This window comes from Protopterus annectens, chromosome 7.part0 (genome assembly GCF_019279795.1).
Source record: "Protopterus annectens isolate FY-2018-M chromosome 7.part0, PAN1.0, whole genome shotgun sequence".
Classification (NCBI taxonomy): domain Eukaryota; kingdom Metazoa; phylum Chordata; order Ceratodontiformes; family Protopteridae; genus Protopterus; species Protopterus annectens.
In genome coordinates, this window is record NC_056739.1 from 1,653,582,788 (window position 1) to 1,653,604,440 (window position 21,653).

A 21,653-nucleotide genomic window follows, 5' to 3' on the forward strand; every position below is an offset into this window, starting at 1 on the left:
AAATTCACATAAAGCATCCATTACCTTTCAAAATCATTTAATCAGGGTGCTGACCACATGCCCATCTCTGGCCTTCCTGTGCACACCCAAGCAGCAGTGGCATCCATTGAAATGGGTCCAACACCTCCGACTCTGCTTCCCTCTGATCACCAATCATGCCCACTTGATTATGAACCTCCGCTATTTCATCAGTAACTGTTGCCCACTTGTGCTCCCCATGTGTAACCTCCTCGATCACCACTGCTTCTATCATCTGCAAATTCACTGTGTATCAGCACAACTGGTACTTGGCACACCACCATCTACAAAGAAAAGGGCAAAATTAAACCCTATAATATGTAAAGAGAAGGCTCCACCTTATACCCACCTATTCCAAATTATAGCCACGCATTCCAAGACTGCATCTGCAAGAAAGAAAAAGACATGTAAATCATCCAAAATACATAACACACATTCCAAGACATCTTCAAAGACAACCTATCCTGCCAACCCAGGAAGGAATGTACCACCGCCACTCACCTCTATGTACACCATGCCAGCTCCAACACCTCCAAGCTGACTTATATTGCAAAACCATCTGTTTATCTCTTAACTTTCCATCTCCAAATGAGGCACACTAATCAACATAATATAGAACAACAGAAAAACGGGTTCTTCTTATCCCAATGGACTATCTTGGTAAACAAACTGTAAAATAAATAAATAAATAAATAAACATACAAGTTTGATCAGTTGCAAAAATCCAGCAGGACCTACTGTTGATGCATTTTTAACACAAATAACTTTACAAATATATTTTTAACTCAAACATCTGAACAAATCAGTGTGATGGTCAGAGAACATAAAATTCTTCAAAATTCCAGCTAGGTATTCTGGCATATGTACGCATGTACCACCCTACTCTCCCTAGCACAGATGACACTGCTTCATAACATCACAGTATATAAGAGCAATATTTAAAATATTTCCTTATTTTGAGCCTATGTCATCCTATTATTTTAGCCTCTGTCCAGATTTTTTGTGCTAAGAGGTATAATTTATTAGCATGTTAAATATTCCTTTTAGTTTTAAAACTGTAACCTTAGGTTTAAACAAGTTACAGAAAAGTAAATAACTATACCACTGCTAAACAAATTAATATGTTCAAGTCAATAACTGAAAGGGCTGTGACAATATGAACTTAGACTTTATCTGACTATGACCATCACCTTAGGTCCTTACTATGATTTTTTGGGTGTTAATGCACCACTTTCTGAATGCTTTGCTACTACCCTCGACATTTAGCCTCTTCTTCCAAAAGTGTTGATATTTATGATAACATCATGCCCCTCAACCAGATTCTGTAAAGGTCCCAACTGTAAGAAATCAATGTTTAACAGCCAACATGGATCACGAGGACGCAATCCTCAACCAACATGGCCTTGCTTAGAGCCCGCGAAAACCACAGGGCTTTGCTGTGGAAAATACAACTAGGCATGACATGCTGACCCACAAAACCTGATCAAAGACACAAAACCCCCCAACACCATCAAAAAGAGAACCACGTCAACAACAAACCACAACCCTGGCAACGGGATTACACCGCCAAGCCAATGTTATTAATTTTTTCTGTGCATCACCCTCCAGAGAAGTCCCCCTAACCTACCTATTGAGTTTCAGACTTCAAATACTGCAGAAACTGCAGATTAAAGCAACTCTAATTATTCCATCAACTTTCTAAACTTATAAGTGTAATATTGATAATATGTCCTACCCGGGGAACCTGGTTCCTACATGTTGTCGTCTTTGCACAGATTTCTTGCACAAAGAGGTTGCAAAGGATGAGGGCAGCACCTGACAAGGAGTTCATTGCAAATGCTCTAATCAGGTCCACTTCCGCTGCCCTGTACTCTACCCACCAACTCGGTTGTTTAGCAAAGCAGAAGCAAAACAGTGAGGCTGCTTTCCGGAGATGAAGTTGCTGCCATGCTTGAATATTTAGTAAACTGGCCCATCGCTCCACTCCAGAGGGCCGGGAGGCAATCTTTCCCCAACCCTGTCAGTTGTTAGCCATGCTATGCGCATGCACGATCGATGGCCATCATTTGTGCGGACCCGCCAGAAGTAACAATTTTCACAAAATGCATCTCAACAAAATGACATTCTTTTCATGAGGAAGGCAAACCCTACCCATCAGTATCACTTCATTTATATGTTTTTTCCTTTCTCTTTTCAATGAACCTTTCCCTAATAAATTCTGACACTGAAATAAATGCTGTGCCAAAATTACGTGAACAGCTATGCTCATCAATCCAATCCCCACTCTCCACAACACCAGCCAACTCCTTCAAAGCAATACAATCCAAGCACAAATTCTCTGCAGACATCCTGTGACAACAATGCCTTCAACAAGGTCCTCAGACATGTAAAGGTCCAACATCTCTGCACCAAAAGGAAACGCCACTAATCTACCCTATTATCACCCAGCCACAACCACCGTAGAAATCAAAAATCAAATCCCCAGACTGCTACACAAATACATCACCTCAATATACAGTAATAAACTACACAATAAATTGTTCAATCTGATGGATTTCATGATCTCAGCTCGCCAAAATCAAGATGCACTTTTAAAATACAAGAAACAAATACCGACTAAAATAATAAACCAAGCATAGCAATACCAATGAGCTACATCAACTGATTCTCTTTATCACCTCAATTTCCAAGCCAAAGATGGCAAAACAAAACTCAAAAGAAACCTAATGAACTCCGACTAAAACAACAGAAAAGCTGTCAAGTACTGAACAGCAATCAGCAATCATTTATCCTTTCTCACTTTTTTATTTTTTCTTCTTTTTTCTGCACAAAATCCTCACCTTGCATGGACCCAATCAGGACAAACTGCCACCCCCAAGACCCTCTGAGAACACCAGGACAACAGGAGCTACACGCCAACTGCACCACCCCCAACACACCCACAGGATGACAGGTGAATGCAAAGGAAACCAACAAGCAAAACAATACCACAGAACTGCCGTGCTCTGCACCAACCACTTGAGACCCCACCAAACCAACTGAAAACCTCCCCAACCAAATGAACCAAGAAAGAAAACCTCCTCACAACCAACAGAAAGGAACTCCAACTCCCAGGGCCCCAACAAAATGACAACCGTCAAGCAAATTGGGGACAACAATGGGTTGCAAAACAACCCCTAACCACCCACCCCACCAGAAGAGGCTGCCACAAAGACAACAGCCATTAGTGTGTCCCGAAAACCAGCGAAACTCACCATTTCTCCACCTGGAAAGTGCACCCATAAAATATTTATATATATTCAAAACAAATTACCTTTAACCAGCATACATATGACCATACCCTATACCCTAGGTACTCGCCTCCTCATGCCCAACACCAAACCAAGGCCTACCTGACCAAAGAACACACCAGTCGTCAGGACATGAACCTGCAGCATAGCAAGTTCATGCCAAAATGTGACTCCTATTCCAGTTACACTTGCCTAATATCCTCTAAGTCCCTCCCTCCCTACCCCTAGCTCACTTAATCTCAAACCTCATCCATTCCTATTTAACCCTATCCTCCCAAATTCTGCTACTTTAACCCCCAACTTGAAGATGTCCCTGGACAAAATGGTCTGTTCCAAACCTCATTTCCTCCTGGCAGCAGACCATAAGCTGTCACCAGCTTCTCTACTCATTCACTGTTTTTTTACTTCACTGCAGCTGACTGTCAAATGACAGTACCTTGTCTCCTCATTTGCTGGAACTAATTAACCACTATGCTTAACCCATCTCACATCCAGGGCTGGTGAGGAGATTGAGGACACTGGTGTAGTGACATACTGCTGGAGGGAAGAGTACCCTAACCCCACCACCCACAGCAACCTTGTGAGCTCCACTATGGCTGCCTTCAGGAGGTGCATGCTCACTAACATTCATGCACAACCTTCCTACTAAGAGGTATGCCATTTGTAATGCAGAGCTTAGCAGACTCTTAACCCTGCTATTGCATTGGGCCTAGGCTGCTTACCTCATCCCAGGATGAGTGAACCAGCATTGGCTGCTCACTCCTATCCTCCCCTTCACAGTCTTTCCAGTACCCATGCTGGTATTCATACTCAGGTCATCTGGGACATAGTCACTGCTTTATCTCTCTGTGCCATAGGACCAGAAGGTAAAATTACATCTTATAAAAAAAGTGATAACCTGCATAAGTGTAAAATATCACTTAAAAAGTATAATGTCTAACAGAGTCTGTAAAACAAAAAGTACAGAATTAATCCAAATTAAAATGTATTGATTATTAAATATGTGATCATAATGGTCTCAAAAACAGTGCATCTATGTTAAGTGTGACCCATTTTTTTTTTCTTTTAAAAAGTGGCTTTATATTTCAGTGTAAAGACTTTGGAAACATGAACACAGTCTTTAAATACTTTAATTAGAGAATACTTTAAGAATGGGGCAGATATTGACTTGGAAAGCTTATTGCCAAGCCTTAAGAAACTAGAAATGTGGATGATGAATAGGTAGAAAAACAACAACTACTTAGACATGTAAGAATTTGTAGCTGAATTTTATAACCACTTTTCATGTATTCATTCAGCTTATTACATAACTCATTTAGCCATCTGCTGGCAAATTGTAACATTTTGTCTTAACTTGTCTGAAGCAAAATCTTTAAATATTAAAACCATGAAATCAGTACCTAAGTGTGGGTCCAGTTATAAGCCACAGCTTCAAATATTTTCTCACTAAATTTGCCAAAAAAATGGAAGTAATTTATTTGCAGTGCACCTGTAAAATCTTACTGTTCTTTCTTGATTTGTGGAAAGTGTCCTTGCTATTACCTGAGTGAGCTGACTAGATTCAGAGGACAGGTACAGTCATGAAGTTATGACTTCCAGTTTCATTTGGTCATCTGCATCCCTGAATATAGTAGCTTCAGAGAGCAGTGTGTTGAACTGTGATAGATCCAGAGGTAATTTCAGTCCTTGACCTGTCAGGAATGGTCCCCTCATAAGTTAGCTAGTATGGTAGGTATACATATGCTACATTCCTCCAGTTCCAGAAATTTCCAACCAGTGGAGTATTAAGTGTACCTTGGGCCCTGGCCTACTTTCAAACCATGGTTTGGATTCACCTTCCTGATTGCCTTAAATTATATTGTTTACCCCAGCAACATTTGTTAGAGTGCATTTTAAATTTGTTGTTTTGAACATTTTTTTCCAGTAGGCAGCGAAGCTAAGCGAACTAACCAAATCTGACAGAATTATCCATTGCCGAATTTTTTTGACCACATAAAGCCACTCAAACTACTGTCATTATAATCCTCAAATATGTATCTGTACTCATTAGTTAGGGGTACTTTATTGCCTCTGTACACATTACATGTCTTATTGTGATAAAAAATGGCCACAGTAAAGTATTCCAGTCTTCTTTAAACAAATAAACACACTAGTTCTGCAAAGACAGACTAATGACTTTTTAACTTTATCAGCTCAGCAGGGTCAGTCATTTGTAACATAGACATCCTCCAGGCTCAGTAATTAAACTGTCATTGTTGACTGCATCATTCTCAGATGTCTGTGTCAAAAATTAATAACAACAATAATGACCAAAGTAACATATTTCAAATTTGTTTCACACCAACACACAGTAACCCTTGTAAAGTATTCCATATTAATTCATACACGTGGACTACTCTCAAAAAATAAGCTTAAAGACAGTTTAAAAATGACAATAAGAGCATGAGGTACGTTCATCCAGAGATAGTCTCCCAACACCACCAGCAGTTATAGCCACTTTGCTGACTATGTGCTTCCCAATTGTCACAAATAAATAAGTTACATGTACTTTATTTGTAGCTTTGTATGAACTACATGAACCTGTTCCAATGTCACTAGCATCACACCACAATATCTTGTTATGTGTAGCATAGTTTAAATAGAACTATATTTATGATGAAATCATAAGAAATATTATCCACCTGATAACATATGATAAGTCAATAGGTATCACCTCCATGGAAGTAAAATTAGTCTAAATAATTTCACATTAAAGAGAACTATTACTAATTTGATGTTGCTGTTGGCAAGCAATTTTGCATTTACGTGGTTTGTCTACAAATACAAAGTCTGCTGCACTTGAAGAATAAATTGCCTATGTTGCATTAAAAATGAAATGCTGATGATATTGCCATAATATTTCCTGAACTAGATCAGGTTCATAGTTAGTTATTAGGTATGCAGTCCAGGAGATGATTAAAGAGACTAACCCAAATTCTCAATTGCCCCAAAGCACTGTCTGGTTAATTGACTTGTTTAAATGAAAGTGGAACATTTCATATTCTACACCTTTGACACAGGACACAGCTCATCAATAAGTCAAAGCTTTATCATTTGCTCAAACTGCCAGGCAGACTAACAGTTTTTAACTAAACTAGAAATCCTTAACTATCTGATCTTGTAGAGAAGACTGATATCACAATAATATGCAACAATGACTGCATAATAGATGCTAAAGATAGTAATATTCTGAGTACCTAACATGACAAAAGCCAACCACTTCACATTTGCTTGAGGCAGTAAAGAAGGTCCTTATTACTAAAATGCAACATGTTTAGTCTATATTACAGTTATATGATCCGGTCCTTTTAATGAGTTAATTAATTATTTAGTGCAATAAATAAAGAAAAACAAAGACAATATAGATGCTGCAGCAGCTTTTTGTCAACAACCCACAAGTCATACAAAAATCTGAAATACTACTGCATAAAACATACTCTTTTTTGGAGGGGAGGCTTACTTACATGCTTGGAGGATACATGCATTACCCTTTTTTGTCCTCCCTACATCATGCTTGCCATCAAGAATATCTATCCTCTCTGACATCACTCAGATGATAATGCCATATTGTAGCAGCATATGCCTAAGGAAGCAACAGACCTGGATCACGGTCAAATGGGGCTGTATGCAGGATAATTAGCCAGGCTTCCACCACGCTTAACAATATCCCATTACTTGTCTAAGTCTCCAAATTACCACAAAACACTTTTCAAGCCTGTCAGTATGCATACTATTTTCTTCTCTGCTTTTTACAATTATTACAAAGAATTGGATTTCATTCAAAACTTTTATTTCAACAATTACAGAAAAATAGACAGCCATTTTCTAATGAAAGCAAAACACTCTCACACTGAAAACAGACTTAGCATGAGAAACAGACTTCTCTTCCCTTGAAATGTACATTCAGTGAAATCGCATCTGGCAGAGATATGCTGGAATCATAATAAAATATCATATAGTGAAGCACTAATTAGAACTATATGAAGGGTGCAGGAATTTGAAAGTCAAATGAGTAATGCATTTGATAACAATCTCAGACAGCCCACTGGGCATAAGTGTCTCTTTTCAGGAGCAGCCCAGGAGTGCTGTCTGGTGAGGTAACCTGGTCAGAGTCACACAGGAGACAAGGACTGAGGGACTCAAACCCTGTACTAAAAGAAGTGAGTTTTAAACAGCTCATAGCCTTACGCATTTGCAATAAGTACCAGACTGTCATAGCCCAAACATTTCATGCCTTCATGCCATCAAAAACAAACTAAAAAAATTAAAAATGTATTCATGGTTAAAATATTAACTTTAAACTCATAGACTTCATGTTGTCCAATTTTTTCACAGCTGAAAACTGAACACATTGTCAACATTCAACAAAACATGGAAACCAAGGATCATTCCCAAAAATATGGTTTCCTTCCTTTACACCATAACTAGTCTGGTTCATATGTAGTTATTAGGCTTGTCTAATGGACCATTGAGAAGCCTAACCCAAATTTCCAGTTGCCCCAAAACACTGTCTGGATATGTGACTTGCACAAGATCACATGGTAGGCAAATGAGGGCTGAGGGAATCAAACCCTGCACCACTGCTCAAAGCCTTAACCCTCTGCAACAACTGCTATATGAAAGAAAAATGGTGGAGAAGGTTTTGAACCACACACCGGTAGCACAGGAAAGAACAGCATTAATCCACTCTACAACTAGAACAATTAGATGCAGGAACTAACTATTTATACAGACACATAGTGATGTGAGCTATGATCATCAATTGCAGTGTGCTCAAAGTCACACAGTAGGCAAATGGAAGTGAACGGATTCAAACCCTGTACTTTTGATTACAAGAAGCAGTGCATTAATATAGCACAGAACTAGTGATTTATCAAAAAATGAAGGAGTGGATTTCTGGCAGGTAGACTCTAAGCTGTTAATGAGCTACTGCCTGCAGTGATGGCTGCATGGCTTGATTCTTTTTATCTGCATTTCCCTGCCACTTAAATGTGATGCCTATTGTGTGACTCTGAGCCAGGCACTTAACCAGACAGTGCTATGTGGTGAGTTTTAATCTGACTAAGTCATTTGTGCCAAGTGTTTTAAGTCACTTAGGCAGACAAGTGTTTTAACTCTGCTGCTGATGGTAAGCTATCTGGAAACAAACACAGAAGCATATTTACACACACACACGTACACACATATGCGCATGCACACAGATACACACACACGTGCTCAGGCATGCACATACACACATATTTACAATAGTCTTAATTCCTGTTAACAAATAGGCATGAGGAGAGAGAAGCACCTGCCTGTTGTACTACCTGTTCTCTTACTTCCTGTGCATTGGTTCTCAGTTGTGAGACAAAGTTTGTGCATGTAAATGGATGAAAGTGAAATGGAAAAAAATTTAAATTGTTTTGGCAGGCCAATGGCCCCTCATTAAGTTGTGGACCCTAGCTGACTGTCCATTTTGCCACTGTTATAATCTTCCACTATTTCCAACTCTTACAAATTCTGGATTATGTAGGTTTTTTTCCTGTTTTGTGGCATCCACTCCAAAATGTCATGTGTTCTTCACTGAAATAATAACATATACAGGGCTGTCTGCAGATAAAAATATGTTTTTATGTAGGGAGGATGGCATGTTAAAACAGAAGGACAGTAGGTGTAATGTAGCTATAGCTGGTAAAGGGACTGGCACAGTTTATGTGTGAAGCTCTAGTAACCAGCTTTACTGTCTTGATATCACATCACCCTTTTTTATAAAGTGCTGAAATATTTTTAAAGATTGAATACGAATATACAATGTATAGAACTGCTCTTAAAGAGTTGTATTTATCTATCTACCTATATAAATATATATATATATATATATATATATATATATATATATATATATATATATATATACATATATACATATATCTCTCTCATGGGCACACATGCTCTACAGCTGGATAAAAATATCATTTAATACAAAGGCAATGCTGTAAATCAATTCTTGAAATGTTTTGAAATTGTGGAGGTTAGCTCCAGTAACATTACTATTGTCTTTTTCATACATTTTCTTGAACTAATTTGTTAGCATGCACCAAAAACCATCAATCAGACCTGTGTCTTAGTATTACATGCACATTTCTGTGGCTCAAGCTTACTGGTTTGGCTGGGAAAATTGCTTATAATAAGCTACAAAGTGTTTGCACTTAAGTACAATATTTTACTATTCCCCTCAGGAAATTAGCCCTTGACAAAGCAAGGTTTTCTATGCTGCATATGATACATTTAAATGCAGTGCACTATAGCTACAGAGCTCTGCTTGTGCTAAAAGCCCTTCTTCTCCAACTACTTTTGCCACAGATTCAAGACACCTGAAAGTGGTATGCATCTCTGTTAGATGCAAGATGGATCATAAGGAAGCCTCATATAACATCACTCATGATCAGCATTTCATTGTAGATGCATATTATCATCCAAAGCAAAAAAAATAAAACAAAAATAAACACAACAACATAATATGAAGTGTGTTATTCTCTTGGTGAAACTTCGAAAGCCAGACATAACTCAAAACAGAAGATGAAACCTAACCCGTGGCATCTTTCTTGTTTCAGGAAGGGAAGGGGTGAGGAAAAAATAATGTGAAAAGAAAAGCATAGATTACCAAGAAAAAATAGACTGCTGGCACTGGAACAGACAGTCTTTTGTTATATATAGGGCATGTTATTAGCAACAGAGACTTAAAGTGCTCTACTAAATGCCACAATTCTAGGTAAAAAAAAAAATTAAACAGACCTCCAAGTATTTTGTGTAGGCACTCAGGTAATCTGAGCTATAAATTCTCACATTTTTTAGCCTGAGTTTTTCCAGACAGATTTTCACATACTACTGCGCCTGCAGCTAAGAAACTTGGACTTAAATACTATGTGTAATGTTGTCCTTTGATATATCATAAAGATGGAGTTTTCATTGGCAAGTAGTCGGAGTTTTGTTGTTTTTAGCTGTTAAGGTAAGCAGTACCAGAGAAACAATGCTATACTTGGAAATATACAGTCTAGATGAGATGTGGGTGTCTAGGTCAGATGTTTTGAAGAATAAATCATTGCTCCAGAAGCCTGTGTACAGTTCCATGGGATTAGAATAGCAAGTCCCAGAGATTCAATAAACTCCGTGTAGGCTTAGCATGAAATCTATACAGAGTTTACGTGTTTACAGGATAAGCAGCAGTACCAATTGCATATGCAAGCCACACATCGCACTTGCACAAATACAAGTAAGGTTTCTTGGCCAACAATGGTGTTGCTGGCCAAGAAACCATGTAAAGCAGTATCAACACATTCAGACAGGCAGACATGTTTACCTATGAGCAAATTAGTTTTGCAGGATTGTGTGGACAGCCACATTGACTACCAGGGTTTAATTTAAGACAATGAATGCATTATTAACACATAACAGGAGAGAGTTCTCAGTGAAAAGCATAGTACAAACTTGTTTTTGCCATACTGGAATAAAGGTTTGGAGTGATGATCATGAAGGGTACATTGGCTGCATTATAAAAACAGTAGTCTGGGGAAGTGTGTGTATTAAAAAGTGCCACAGACAGGAATGGTAGGAATGAAGAGTATGTTAGAGGACAAGAGAAACATGGTAATGTACACCAGATAAGGGCATATCAGAGTACATACACCCAAAAGACAAGACAGATGTAGCATGAACAGTAATCACATATGTACATGGTGTAGTGCATACTGCTGATTACACCTCCTGTGTGGGTATATTCATATTACCACACAGTTAATTGTATATTATGCGACTCTCAGACAAGTTCACATATTAATGGAGATGATTGTTTGTGATATAAGCAACCTGACATGATCACTGGAGAGGACATTCAGGATGGTATATACAACAGGGGGATATGTGCATATTATGAAGATGTACCAAAAGTGTTGCTTGAATATGAATGCAATCTCAACATAGGTCTCAACAAATTGGGACACAGCAACAGGCTCATGGACAACAGTAGACAGAAGCATGCACAATTATGAACAATATCAGGGTAATACCACCCTTGCGGGTGGCCGCTGTGGTGCAGCGGTTAGTGTTGCCGCCTCACAGCAAGAGGTTCTCCGGTTTGATCAATTATGAACAATATCAGGGTAATACCACCCTTGCGGGTGGCCGTGGTGATGCAGTGGTTAGTGTTGCCTCCTCATAGCAAAAGGTTCTCCAGTTCGATCCTCGGCTGGGGTGCCTTCTGTGTGGAGTCTGCATGTCCTCCCTGTGGTCACATGGGTTTCCTCCGGGTGCTCCGATTTCCTCCCACATCCCAAAGACGTGCTGTAGGTAATTTGGACACTCTAAATTGGCCCTAGGTGTGAGTGTGTGTGCCTTCTGTGGAAGGTTGGGCACCAGGCTGACAACTCAACACTGTAAAACTCCACTTCCAATCATGAGTGGACAGGTGATCTGCTGTGGCAACCCCTAATGAGGAAAAGCTGAAAGAAGAAGAAGAAGAAGATCAGGGTAATACCACCCTTGACATAAAATATGTGATTGTGAGTTATTAACATGTTCTGCATGAACACACTTGTACCACTGTAGTGATTTGCCAGTAATCTATAAGGGAAATCAAGCACATTTTCCTCAAAAATGACCATGTCTGGGAGGTGTTAAGTGGGATCACTGTTAAACCTGTATTTTAAATTAGGAGCAATCCTGGATAGTTGAGAGGTTTGCATGACACATACATGCCACAATCCACACTTGCATGAATGTAACCCATGTCATCAATGTTGTCAATGAGCTATGTATTTACTGAGTGCATCACACCTTGAAGGGAAGTCTGTACTGATAACTCCTAATGGTTATGCATCATAAAGAATGCTTACATATGATCAAAAAGATGTGTGGAAGCACACTGTGGCAAATATGATACATTTGAGTAAATAATCCCTGGAAGATGAGTGATGAGGCCCATGCAAAAGGGTGTATTGTACTCAAATATTGGTTTGGGAGGGCTGAGAACAATGAGACTATAATGTCTTTTGATTAGCTGACCTTCCTATACTCAGGATATGTGCTACATGTAAGGGATGTATCACCACTGTGGTCACATGTTGGTGGAAGTTCCACTTGCTATCTGCCTGAGTACCCACGTCAAGTAACACTTGGTCTGCTCATAGGGGTGTGCTGTCTGTATGGTAATTAGCTTGTGTACTTGCTTTCAAAAGGAAATAATCATGATTTTTGTTCATATAGTGTGTCTCCGTGGCTCTGGCAACAGTCATTTTTTGCATTAATACTTTATGCAGTATATCGATCGAGTTCTTGGATTCAATTATTGTCCACAATTTGCAGTCAGCCACAAAGCTGGTTAGACAAATGATGTCTAAGTTTGTCTTGACTTCTTAAACTTAAATACTGAACAGGAAAGGGCATATTACAGAGCCCTGAGGTACAGACCTGGTCAGTGAACTCTACCTAGAAGTGACTTCACACACTTCGACATTATGTGTCCTGCGCATGATCTGTTCATCTAACCACTTAGTGAAGTATGTGTTTATATCCACGTAAGACAATTTCTCTGTAATACCTGAGTCTGGATTTTTTCAAATGCCTTGGCCAGGTTTAAATTATGCAGGATTGCATTATTTTCCTCATGCATGACCTTGGTGACCTTTTTGAAGATGTAGACCAGATTAAACAGATATGATTTAGTCTTAACAAATCAAAAATGTATTTGGTGCACAATTGGAATATTACCTGTGTCCTTTTTGATAAGGTCCATGATGAGTCATCGGTCTGCCTCACAGATGAGTGGAGTCAGGATTATGGGTATATAATTCCCTACAGCAGGTGATGGTCCCCTCTTGTTCAGATGGATGACTGTCACTGTATAACCTTCTGCAAGAATATAGTCTGTCTGGAGACTGTAGGCATCCAACTTTGCTCGGTCAAGTTTGAAGTCATGGTATAGGCAACCTGGGATGTTGTCAGGGGCCAATTGATCCTATGTTATTAGCTTTAGAGAGCACACAGCTGGTCACTGAGAAAATAAATTGAGTAATGTTTGCACGTATACTTTGGCTGATGGTCAGTGGGGACTGGGTGGTGAAGTGCGAGACAAACTGTCAGTTAGCAGATTGTTGATTGTCGATGGTTGCGTATGGGTGGTGGCATCCACAAAACAGCATTGTGCTTAGTTGTGTATTCCCCTTAACATTTCACACTTATTTAAGTAAATGATTTGTGAAAACATTTCTACATGCAGCCTTGGTTATGCATCACATGCCACATATGTTTTTCATTGGAAAGCTGTATTCCAGGAGCCTGATTACATATATGGACACATTACAAATGAGTTGGCTGTGGTTCATGCAAAGCTGTTACTAACACAAATGCTGATAGTCATACAATGGTGTTGGTGACCACCTCAAAAATCCTTGAGAATAGTGACACAATTGTGCATATAATAAATTCTACAAGATTGCAATTGAATCAAAACATGTTATTTTGTAACTATCACATTATTACAACATGTGTATGAAACAAGATTTATGTGCCCATTTAATCAGTATGAATTTTTACTGATGTATTTCACAGTGCGATTAATGATGGTAGGTATACACATGCACATGTGTGCCATACTGCAGTGTCACTGTGATGGTTAAATAAGAGCTATGTAGAATGTTGCTGAGCTCCACTACAAAAACACATGCCTTACTAAGCCAACAATTTACATAGTACCATCCCATGTCAACAGTTCTCAGGAGGCATATTACTACAGCTGTTATGGAAGGAACATGTATCAAATAGTAGCAGTGGCCAATAATACAGCACCAAACATCATATTGTAATACCATCTTGTACGTCTACCATACATCCACACCTCAGCTCACATGTTGATGACAGAATATTATAATCTATTGTTCATAGGGCCATGGTATTTTACTAAGCTAATTGCCTACATCACATAAAATCTTAGCCATTATTATACCATTTAAACTAAATTCTCTGTATCTATATGATGGAAAATAGTAAGTCTATGTTGGTATTTATGTATTTGTTTGATTTCATTACACATTGCCTCTGTCTATATGTGACATGTGCACCTTCTCATGACAAAATTAGTAATCACACATCTAGTGGTCTGGAGATGGCTTGCAGAGTCTCATGGAAGGATTCTGTTTCATGATGTGGGTATGCATCTTTGAGATGAAGACATCCTCAACGCTTCTGCAGGAAGGATGTCATGTGGCCAGAGGTATAAAGGGGATGTTGGATACATGGGGCTATGTTAAAGGTTCTGCTAATGGTTAATGAAATTAGTATCAATTCAAAAGATCATGCAATGAATGTAATGTACCACCAACCACACATACAGCAGTAGACTGGGTCTGATTTGATAATTACACCTATGTAGGTATAGAAGCTGAATTACATACAATGTAACACTAGAACCACCACATATTTGGATGGCGCACTGGTGCAGCGGTAGTGTTGTCGACTCACAGCAAGAGGTTCTCCTGTTTGATTCTCAGCTGGGGTGCCTTCTGTATGGAGTCTGCATGTCCTCCCTGCATTCGTGTGGGTTTTCTCTGGGTGCTCCGGTTTCCTCCCACATTACAAAGACATGCATTTGGAGCTTTTCTCCCTGGGCCTCTGCTGAAAATTGACTTTGTTCCAAGTCAGACTTTCCCGGTTAACAAATGATAAATAAATATCTGACTTTAACACTGGCATGTTGCACTTTATAGATGTTGATGGCATCATTGTATGCTGAGATGAACATGTTGGGAGGAGTGTCTGACATGGATGTGAAGTCTCATCTCAGTGTAAAATTGTCTCAAAAATATTATATGGATGTATACATACTCAAGTGCCTGCTGTCAGATTAGAACCCCTAAATATCTATTTGCAGAAGATGTAGAACACAGCACTTAACATTACTATCACAGCATAAGTTTGTTTTGGTTACTGTCAGAGTACACTTTATACAGGATGACATCATCAGTGTATATTACAAAAAGATGATTTGAGGAGTGTCTGACATAGCTGTGGGCTCACATGCATTTCTGAAATTTGTCACCTTACTGATTGTTGAATGTACTCACATACCAGTTGATCAGAGTGAGACTAGAATCCCTACCAAACTATCCAAAGAACACAGTACTTAACATAAGCACCACAGAACAAGTCTGGTTTTCATTGTGTCAAACAACACTTTATAGCTGATAACATCTGCAGTGTATGGTGAGAAAAGGAGGGAAGTAGGACACAAGCTGTTTTAAAATGGTCTTGACCATGTCAACTAACCGAAAACAAACACTCCAAGACACCAGTATCAGTGTACCCTACCTAACTATGTACAAACTTTTGCACTGTTGCTGTACAATTTAGAGTGGATGACATGTGTTGCTGTACAACTATGACTGGATGACATCGTCATTGCATGTTTGGGAGAAGATGTTGTGAGACCTGAATGAACTGGTTGTGTAGGCATGTATGACTGTCAAAAAAAATTGACCTGCATGGGACTGGATTGCTGACAGTAGGATACATGCTCATCCTCTTCAGACTGCAGACACACTACTTGACTGTAATGAGATTAGAACCCCTACCAAATTGCTTACACAAGCTAGAGAAGTCAATACTTAAAAGCACTACAGCACACATCTAACTTTAACATTGCTGCTGGACAATTTAGAGTGGATGACACCATCATTGTAGGTTTGAGCGAAGATGTTGTGAGGCTTGTATGAACTGGCTGTGCAGGCATGTCTGACTGTAAAAAAATTGCCCTACATAGGACTGGATTGCCCTATTTAGGATAAAGACTCATGTTGTCCTGACTATGCACTCACACACCAGTTGATTGAAATGAGATTAGTACCCCTATCTAACTAGTTACACAAGCTAGAGAAGTCAGTTCTTAATGCAAGAGCCACAGCACAGGTCTGTCTTTTATACTGCTGCTAGGGTTGCCAACCAACCTGGATTATCCAGGACAGTCCTGTTTTTCAGTATTGTGTCCATAGACTGAATAAGAATATGTGAATTATTATACATTTTCTCAAGTAAAAGAAGTCTATAACTCTAATTATTGTCATTATTTATTAAGTATAGCTCAGCACCTTTTCTTCAAATGTTAACCAGTTTTAGGAGGGATTAAGAGTGACAGAGGTAAGATTTGAGGCAAAATCAGGGACAGCTAAAATAATGCATTTTAACCATCCTGAAAGCTTCCTAGTTGAAGTTGTTGGTAAGCTGTTAATAAGTGTTCCATGTTTTGGAGATGGAAGATTGAGAGCTAGAGCTGCTTTCTTTACTTAATTAGGCAGAGGTACATTTTACATCTCCTACTGCCAAGATAGGAGTAGGGCTCATTTGTTATTGACTTAGTAAAGTCATTTAGTATTTACATATTTGTTTATTTTACTTATTGGTTGACATTTGATTGCTGGGAAAGTCTGACTGGGTAGGTTGTCTCCAGACCAGTCATTTGTGTAACTGAACACTTTACAGGTTTAGTTGGAGAAGGAGAGGATGTAGAGGGGTTGGAAGAGCTGGTACATGTTTTTTTTTAATAGTTGATTAATGTCATTTAGTATTTTTCTGCTAGGTAGAAGTATTTCTGTGTTAGAGATTGCAATGTATGAATTGTTTCTGCAGGTATGATTTTTATGCTGATTACTGTTCAGGAAATTTAAGTTGATGCAAGACTGTTGTGGACTATGGTTTTAATTCTCAGTTAGATGCTGTTTCTTTAATATGAATAATCAGCATGCCATTCTAGAGTGTCATACTTATTGTGTAGTAAATGTAACTTTTGCAATGAATTACAGTGCAGTCAGTAATTGTACCGCAGTATCAGTGATGCCCAAATAGAGAGGTTTGTACTTATTTAGGAAGTGTAAATTGATATAAAACCTGTGAAGTGTTCAATTCTGGCAGAAAGACCATTTCAGCCATGCCACACAGAAATGGTACATTTTCATGCAGTGCGAAAATAGGGTGTTCCACATTTTGACTATTTGTCATATATTGCTAGGGTCTATATTGCACATTGGCCACTTAAGAGGTTGAAACATATGCTGCCCATTCAAAACATGCTGTAAATACTGGTAATTCATGTTTTGATTGGTTGTACTTAAAAGTTACATTTTTTGTTTTTTGTCGAACAACAACATTAAAGTTTCCATTTCTGATGTTTACTGTTTTAGTCTTATTCATTTATTTTCATGATACTGAGCATATTTTGTTGAATGTTTTATTCTTAATGGACACAAGCATTGCAAGTGTGGACTTTTTATCAGACCAGGACTGTGTGGCCACACCACCTAATAAGGTAAAGGCAGAGAAAGCTAAAAAGAGAATGTTACAGTTTTAATGACAAACTGATTTTGCATGGTGTGAAGTAGAACAGGACAACATTTTTGCTGCTCACTGCATGGTTTGTAAAAAAGACAATATCGGTGGTGTACAGTGGAAAAAAGCAACTTACTAACTCAGCGCCATTCACAGACTTACATAAAAGCACATTGTTCCATGAAATCAGCTGCTATTAACAGTTTTTTCAAGAGAGCAGAATTGTTAACTGGAGTTGATAGACAATGACAGCAGAATTGGCAAGGATCTGTCACACCATGTGCCATCTCATTTCTTACAATGCTGCAGACTGTGGTGCTAAACTTGATCACCAGCTATATCCAGATTTGTCATTTGCAAGAATATGACCTTTGGCCACACTAAGGCAGAGACGGTAACCAGTGTCCTCACTCTGAAGTCAGTCGAGTTAATCATTAAGGACTTGACATACAACACACCAATATTTTCTGTGTTGACAGTTGCATCAAATTTGAAGAATTGCAAGATGTTTCCCATATGTCCTGTATGTGTCCAGTATTTTACTGTGGAAACTAGCTTTAAAAAAAAAAACTTCTTGACTTTGTTGAGCTCAGTGATGAACATTCTACTTCTTTAGTGAACATGATAGTTCAGGTCCTGGATGACAGTCTTGACATCGCACACATATCATCACATTCAGCTGATAATACCAGTGTCAATTATGGGCACAAGCAGTCAGATTTCACAGAGTTGCTAAAAATAAATGAAAAGGTCATCAAAACTAACTGTGACAAGGTCATCAAAACTAACTGCAATGCACACATGATTCACAACCCATTGATGAAGGTTATTGATGAACTGGACTGTTATGTTGAAACGATGATGTCCATTTATAGTCAATTCCATGTACCAGTGAATCGCAGAATGGACTTGCAAAGGAGTTTTGAATTCATGGACCTGGAGTACCATAAACTGTTGAGACATGTCCCAACCAGATGTCTGCCTCTGGGTCCCCCTGTCAATAGGTTATTGGAATATTGGCCGGTGATCAATTTGTAATTTATTTCACTAGGCATTGAATGCCCTAAGTCTGTTTGTGCAAATCTGGACATAGAAGAAGACACACATGATCATGAATGGGTGAAGACTAACATCAAGAAAGCTTACTTATGCTTTGTGCAAAATATCTGCAGTGTTTTGGAATTATCTGTCCAGAAAATGGAGTGGGAAGATTTTACATTCATTGAGCTGTTTCTGGTAATGCACGACTTGAGAATAAAAACTGAATCACACATAGCAGATATGTTTTTTTTTTATCCAAAACACATACTGTTTTTGGAAATGAAGATACACAGCCATTCTAGGCATCTATTGCAGAAAATTTGTTTGTGCTGCTCTCAAAAAGGGTTTGACATACCTGAACAAGTCATTTAATTTCTCAGAGTCAGAAGATGGTATCACATTTGCAACTATGCATTTGTCACTCAGCAAACCACCAGACTTTAAACATGTAAAAGTGCATGCTTTGCCATGGACTTATTGCAGGAAGTTGACTTGGAGGCATTGTATGATGAATTCAACATGGCTAAAGAAAGCTTGACATGCATTATTGCTGATTTGACTCTGCCATCACCATGTGACAAATGGTAGAAGTTTTTCATTAAGGCCCATACCATTGAAGCATTTTCAGTTAACTTGAACATTGATTTGGCTATGCTGTCATTGCCCTGGACCAATGCCTTTTCGGAAAGAGCTTTCTCACTGATGAATACCAAGTGGAGTTAGGAATGAACCAGAGCCATCATTGCTTTGGTAAAAGCCGAACTGCTGGATTTCCTGAATTACAGAATGACCTTCAGTGAGTTTTACAAATTTGTTTTGCGTGATGACAAGCTGCTGTTATCAGCAAGTAACAGTGAGAAATATTATTAGAGAAATCACCCAATCACTTTGAAAGAAACCATATCAAACAAATAGACACCCCTGGATTCACTAATCTTCCGTGCAGGACTAACTTAGTCCTGCATGGAAGTGCCCATTTAGCAGCAGGACGGCAGTGCATTATGTATATTAATGAAGGCGTGCTGCCTGACCTCCTAGGCATACATGGAGCATGTACCAGTGCAGGGCACATGTCTGAGAGCAGAGCTCTCAGAATAAACATGCCCCTGCAATGTAGAACTGCAGAAAGTGGAAATAAATGAGTGAGACCGCTCATAGTTGTCTGCATATCCCCACCAACAGTCCTCCATGTGTACAACAGCAACAGTACATAAAAATCAAATGAAGAACCCCCTTTATTTTTTTTTTAAATCCAAGTGCAGTTAACCGTAGGTGTGTGGGTGTGCCCATTACTTACCTATGGTTAAAGCAGCTTAAAAGGCTGAAGAGGATAACAAGGAAGATATATGCAAATGAAGCAGCACAGCTGTAGTGAAGTGGGTAGAACATTCACCTAATGAGCATTCCCGGTTCGAGTTCCACTGCAGCACAGTCTATTTTATATGGCAAAGCATGTTATAATTATAACCAATACTTTTGTTGCAAAACACACAAAATAACATATATTTATGAACTGGAATACTGCATTAAATGCACATGTGAAGTGTCAGTGTCATAATGAATAAGGCACTAGCGAGCATGTTTAAGCACAAATAAGCAGTAGTAAGCATATATAAGCACTAGTAAGTGTTTTTAAGTACATTTGTGTTGGGGTAAGCATTGCCTACACAGATTAAGCAAAGGAGAAGCTAACTGGGTGTAAGAAACTGTGACCGGAAGTTAGCAGTGCTTATCTTCATGCAAACCCACGCAAATCCACTTACAGCTGCTTTAAAGTGCCTTAATCACTCTGAATCCAATGGCCCATGTTCTGCCCAGCAACAAAATAAACAGCCTCTGCAAGTCTTGAACCCAAGACCCTGTACACTACAGTCACAACAGTTAACCACTAAGCCATCATAGCAGTACATAATGTTGAGGTTTCAACAAACAAATCCTTACCATGGGAAAATCAAACTGAACATGTGAAAGGAATCTATGCACAGTGTGCTGTTGTATAACCTGCTACATAACATAAATGTGTGAACTGGAGCACTGTAGGAAGGCCAGATGTGAGGTGATATACTAATAAAGTGTGGAAGTCCCTAGGACCCCAAACAGTGTATGTACACATGAATCAAGGATACCTGACACATATATAACATGTAAAAATAATACAGCAATGCCAAAAGGAAAATATAATGCAAATGAAATATTAAACAACACTAAGCATTGCACAGCTCAGCTTAGTTAGGGTAAGCAATGTGTAGGCCGGCTAACTCAATCTGCCCAGTGGTATACCCCTTTAAGCAATGCCAACATTAGGTAAGCAGGTGTGCCCATAGCTTAGCCTTTTCAAAACCATCCAAACATGGGAAAGTGCTGGAAAACAGGCATATTTAAACCCCACAGGCACCAATAATTCTCATAACTGATTGCGGCTCCCTATTGTAGGCAGAATGGCTGGAGTTAGGGAAGGCACTTGATTTAGAGTGCAGCGCTGGGGCACCCAGAAGTCCAGATTCATAGTATGGCTCCTGGTAAAACACCATGAGGAGAAACTACTGCAGGGCCGTACCAGGGCTCTCAGTATAAAGTGGAGGCCTGGGACAGTCTCACCCATGACCTCACCAGTGCCACTGGTATCCCCCGGACTGGTGAGCAGGTCAGACATCACCATGCTGACCTGAAGTGGTGGAGGGGTGATCTCTTGGACCAGTGGATCCAAGAAGCAAGGCAGATGGCTGATGCCCCACCACTAAGTACCTATTCTACTACATAGATAATGACTGCCTAGCTTGTGTATATTATGGATAGGTAATGGCTAAATATCACTGTATATCTCTGACAGCTGCAGATGAGCAGGCTGTGAGCCAGCAAGCCCATGCTTCTAGGCTGCAAAGGCTGCATCACAAGGCAGGTTAGTAATATTCT